Here is a 6188-nt window from a genome sequence, read left to right as displayed (position 1 = left end):
AAAAAGAACACAATAAAACCCCATAATTCCACTATCTAGAGGCAACCAATTGTTGTACCCAATTACTTTGGGTACAACATAGTTTCTATCTTTCCAAGTTTACCCCCCTTTTTCCACCTCCCCCCCACTCTGGTTCAAGCCATTGTTTCTCAGTCTAGTTGTGTAGGACACAGCTCCCTGGCCCATGCTGGTATTATGAGCCTTGTGCTACCCCCGCCCAGCTGAGGCAGTCGGTCGCCACTCTCGCTGGCTGGCTGCCGGCAGCTCATGGCAGCACACAGCAGCCCACACCGTCCTCTGGCTGCTCAGGGCAGCCCAGCTCCAGGGAGAGCCATTCTTTACAATCTTAGCTGTAGAGGGAGCAGTTCTTTGACCCATGTGAGAATTGAACCAGCAACCTAGGCATTAGGAGCACAGCACTCCAACCACCTGAGCCACTGGGCCGGCCTATCTTTCCAACTTTATTTTTTTTTTATTTTTTTCTTTCCAACTTTAAATTTTGACTTTGTCAATGTTTTTTGACTTTGGGCAAGTTTTTGACTTTTTGTAGCTTCAAGTTTCTCATCTGAAATACTGAAATAATAATGCCAATCTAGCAGGGCTGTTGTGAAGATCTGACCAGATAATTTATGTAAAGCACCTAACCCATAGTTACTCTTAAAACTGTAGCTATTTTTATTTTACCAGGTTATTGCAATTCCAAATAACAGTCTTAACTACTCTCCTGATCTTTCTTGTGATGTTTTTCTTCCTTAAAAAAAAAAGAAAAGGAACATAGACGGAACAAAATTGGCCATAAGTTGATGGTTATTGGGAATATGGGTTCATTATGTTATTGTCTCTACTTGTGTATGTGTGTCAGAATTTTCCATAACTAAAACTTTTAAAAAGACAAAGAAAAGTAAGACTCCCTGAATTCAGATGTTGCCCCCAATCTCTTGTTGCAAACTTATTTTCTACAGTTTAGGAGACATCAGAAAGGGGCCTTGCAAGTTGGAGCTTGCAAGTATGAACCGGGACCCATAACTAGGGTTAGTCTGAGATGTAACTGTGTGGCCATGAGCATTAATTTTGGATTACATAGTTTATGGATATTGAGATGAATGAGTTACTTTTCCCCTAAAGGGCATAACACCTATGAAAAGTGGTCAGGGCAGTATAGAGGTCTGCGTAGAGAGACTAATGTGGTGGTGACCTGATAATACTGTGGAGTGGTTCTTGCTGTGGAAACCCTCTGGTACTGTCCAGATGCTGACCTTCTTCTGCTTCCCTTCCATCCTGTGAGCTTCTCCCTGTCAGCTCTGAGAGCCTATTGTAAACTTTTTAGAAATTCTGTGAGCCAGATGATGTCACACTGGTAGCTTGTAATAGACCATGGTGGGAGAATTTATATGATGGAAATAAGTACACATTATAAATCAGACCTTTGTTTATCTGCAGAGCTGTATGTTAAACATTTACTTGTACACCACTCACCAGACCATTTCAGTAAATTCCCTTTTTACTCAAATTAGCCAGAGTCAGATTCTGCTACCCTTCTCCTATCTTCCTCAAGTAAAACAATTAGTGAAAATATATACCTTGAAGAGAGAGAACAGCCTGTTACGGCTGCTGCTTCTAAGTGATAAACATTGCATGTGGCTCTTTTAAAGTCAATGACTCCACAGATACTGTTAAAGCACTTAATTTCTTTTTCTAATTGTCAAACAGTTTTTGGGGGAATTCTAAATGACAGGTACCAGTACTTGGAGGCCTCATAGAAGGCAAAACTGTCATAGCCTTTTCCTGAACATCTTCAACCTGATACATTCCATGGTTTCCTAACAAGACTGACCTTCTCTCATTTTTCACTGAGATGAAGCAATGGATGGCCTGCAAATGACCTCTGGCACATCTCTCATATTTAATGGTTCACTGATTCCCACTGTCGTTTCAAGTTTTTCCTCTGGTTTGGGAATCCAGTTTTCCTATGGCATGAAGGAGATGTGGATTGTACACTTAACCCTGTCATTAACTCACTTTGTCAACTTGGGCAAGTCTTATCTCTTGAGGTTGTGACCCATAAATTCACTCTGGGCCCTGGCATTCTCAAACTATGCTTGCTGTTGCTGGAGTAATGGGACTACTACTGATTCCCCCATTCCAATTTGCTTTAATGTTTAAAAACTTATCTTAAACAAGTTTTTTAATTAGGTGATTTTTTTTTAGTGAGATGAACTCACTCCTGTTCTAAAGGTTCAAATAACACATAGTTAGATACGTGTAGTAAACTTTGAGAGTCCTTCATTTCTTCTCTACTCCCCCATTTATCTCCCTGGAAGTAGCTATGGTTATTAGTTTCTGTGATTCCATCCAGTTCTTTTAAAATGCAATTACAAACATTAATAAATACATATACATGTATGCAACACATACACATGTACACACACACTTAGGTAAATAGAATCATAACACACATCTTGGTTTATTACTTGCTTTCATGGGCTGAAACTGAGGAGATTGAACTAGAAAAAACACTGAAGACAAGGAACTCATCTCCAGCTCCCCACTTCCCTTTATATGGCTGCCTGCTGTTTTGTTGTCTAATTTGCTCTCCCTTCCAAGTCCCAAACTCCCTCACCCCCAACACTATAAGATCATTAGCCCTCCACATCTGAGATTCGAGTAGAAGAAGCCACTTGCCAGTGATGTTAGGTTGGAATTTCTGTTACCACAAGGTTTTGTGGTGCCATAATTCTTAACCAATTCCCTATCGAACACCCCTGTTTATCTTCAGATTTTCACTATTACAATCTTGCTAAAAACATCCCTGTAAATATATCTTTATGCATGTGTGTGAGTGTGTCCATAAATTGCTTAAAGTGGGGTTCCTGAGTCAAAAAAATGCACATTGAAAAATTTTAAAAACATTACCAATTAATTGCACACTAAAAGTTATTATTTTATATACCACCAATAGCATGTGAGTGCCCTTTTCCTCACACATTATTGATTTTTTTTCAGTCTTTGGGAGGATTTTATTTTATTATTTTTATTAGTTTCAGGTGTACAAAATTATATTCTCTATGCTGTACTTTATATCCAGTCACACATTATTGTTGATACTAGATATTCTCAATCTTTTTAGTTTTTGCTGATAGACCAAGAATAATCTCATTTTAAGCAACACTTTACTAATAACTAGTGAGGTTGAACAGGTATTTATGACAATCGATCACCTATTTCTCATCTTAAGAATTGCCTAAAACATCAGTGAAATGGCAGAATAGGGAACTCCAAAAATCTATCCCTCCTCCAAAGCAATAAATAAACTGGCAAAGCTGTCAGAAGAAACTTTTTCAGAACTCTGGAAACAAAGCTTGGTTGTAGTCTTGAAAACAACAGTCCACATTACTGGTACAAACACCTGGTACTGGAGGGAGTAGAACAGACCTTAAAGAATTGTGGTTAATTTTTTGACCTGTCTGGTATCTCCCCGAAGGCCTAGCTCAAAGGATTTGCCTTTATTTTACCTAACTTGGAAGTCTCCCAGGGCTGAGATGGGACTGTTTGCTAAAAATATTTAAAGGCAAATGTTTTAGCTGCTGTTGCCTGGAACAAGGGATAATAGTAGTGGCAAATGAGAAAACCAAAAAGCTTGGGAGAAGAGGCTGGGAAATGAAATGCTTTGAGGAAAAAGGGCTTTGAAAAGCTCCTATAAATTCCTGGGAATCTAGAAGGCCACATATGCCAAAGGCTGTGCACATGCTCAGGAAAGACATGAGAAGGCCAGAAGCTCTTACCTATGGCTCACCCCGAGGTTCTGTGCAAGCCCGTAGTGAGTAGTGAAGGCTCAGGCAGAGTTGTAAACTGCCCGTTTTATTTGTTTATTATTTTTTTATTGGGGAACAGTGTGTTTTTCCAGGACCCATCAGCTCTATGTCAAGTCGTTGTTTTCAATGTAGTTGTGGAGGGCACAGCTCACTGGCCCACGTGGGAATTGAACCAGCGACCTTTGTGTTATGAGCACTGCGCTCTAACCAGCTGAGCTAACCGGCTGCCCCCCTGACTGTTGATGACATACCACAATACACACAGAGCTCCTCAACAAAGACTAGGAGAGTGGGTTTTGCTACTGTTTCAGGCATTTAAGTAATTCAATGTTAAATCACTAGCTGACCAGTAAGTGTATAGAACAAAGAATTCAGTGACAGAAACCTTAGACCTTACAAAATTAGTTCAGAAAAGTCACTAAAAAACAAACAAACGAACAATTACCCTTCTTAAATTCTTCCAAAATATAGAACAGTAGGGAACACTTACTAACTCCTTCTCTGAGGCCCGTATTGGTCTGATACCAAAGATAAAGACATCACGGTAAAAAAAACAATACAGACCAATATATTCCTCATGAATATAGATGCAAAAATCATCAACAAGGCGTGACTGGTTAGCTCAGCTGGTTAGAGCGCAATGCTTTCAACACCAGGTTTGCCGGTTCGAACCCCAAATGGGCCAGCGTGAGCCCAGCGTAAGCCCACACTTAAAATAAATAAAAGTTTTAAAAAATGTTAATTTAAAAAAATCATCAACAAAATAGTATTGAAGTAAATCCTGCAGCGTATTAAAAACATTGTATGCCATGACCAAGTGGGATTTATTCAAGGTACACAAGGGTGGTTTCAACATATGAGAATTAAGCAATGTAATATACCATATTAAAGGATATTAATGTTCTGTAATTAATATTCTCATATCAATAGGATGAAGGATAAAACACCACAAACTCATCTCAATTGATGCAATAAAAACATTTGACAAAATTACCACCCTTTCATGAGATAAACTCTCAGAAAACTAGGAATAAAAAGGAACTTTCTCAATATGATAAAGGGCATCAATAAAAACCCATAGTTAACATCATACTTAATGGTGAAAGACTGAAAACTTGCCCCCTAAGATCAGGAAGTAGACAAGGATGTCTGCTTTCTCCACTGCTATTGAACACTGTACTGGAAGTTCTAGCCAGGGCAAGTAGGCAACAAAAGAAGACATCCACATTGGAAAAGAAGAAGTAAAACTATCTTTATCTCTAGATGCCATGATCTTACATGTGGTAACCTTGAAGAATCTACAAAACAACTGTTAACAACTAATAGCAAATTTGCAGGGTACAGATCATCATATAAAAATCAGTTTTATTTCTATGTAATAAACAATCTTCAAAAGTGAAATTAGGAAAACAATTCCATTTACAATAGCACCAAGAAGAATAAAATGCTTTTCAGATCACAATCTCTTGTCTACTCCACATGTCTACTGACAATGCACAAGACAAAGATCATTGTTGCCCGCCCAGTTTTATACTTTATCAACTCTTCTGAACAAACTAATCATCCTCTGAGTTCCTTGCATTACATTAATAGTGAACAGCAAAGGACTCCTCACTTTAATACCCCCTTGAAAGTAATTTCCCTGTTCTAGAGTCCATGACTTGTCACCTGTGGGGATTCTCAGGAGTCTAGACCTCTGGGACAATACTTTAAAATAGTACTTAATAATTAGTTTTTTTACTAATCACTTCCTTTCTGAATACTTTCTTACTTAGCTCTTAGGAAAATATTTTATTCCTTTCAACTTCCTTTCTTTCCTGCATCCATTCTACCTTCTTTTGGCAATAGCACCCCAATTTTATTTAGGGAAATTCTATATATACTGGGCAAAGTCGGGCAGGAATATTAAGACACCCTGTGTCTCTCTTAGCTTAGGAGCAGTGATGTGAATACAAGCTGAATCAAGTCGAAGCTTCCTCTTAAATTTGATCCGAGTAGAATGACAAAAAAGAGTGGATGAAGCATTAAGCAGTTCTTACTTGACACCTTCTGGAGTTGCCTGGTTTCTGCCTTTGTTCCTAAAAAGCTGGGTTCTCCAGGTTTTTCTTAAACTTGTTTGCTCCTCTGGAGACTTCAAATAAATTCTTCTTTGTCCTAATTTAGCCAGAATTGGTTTTTGTTATTGACAACCTAAAACTCCCAACTCAGAAAGGTGATTCATTCAATCATTCAGAAAATATTTATTAAGTATTTACTATTCACTAAGAAATACGCTAGTCACTAGGGAGTGCTTTCCAAGTGCTTAATAGGCCAATTTCTTTTTGTCAATAAGAGAGAAAACTGGGGGTTAACTCTATAAGCCTTCATTATAAGTGT

Source organism: Rhinolophus hipposideros (assembly GCF_964194185.1).
Source record: "Rhinolophus hipposideros genome assembly, chromosome: X".
Classification (NCBI taxonomy): domain Eukaryota; kingdom Metazoa; phylum Chordata; class Mammalia; order Chiroptera; family Rhinolophidae; genus Rhinolophus; species Rhinolophus hipposideros.
The sequence above is the reverse complement of the archived record's forward strand: the minus strand, read 5'-3'. Positions refer to the sequence as shown.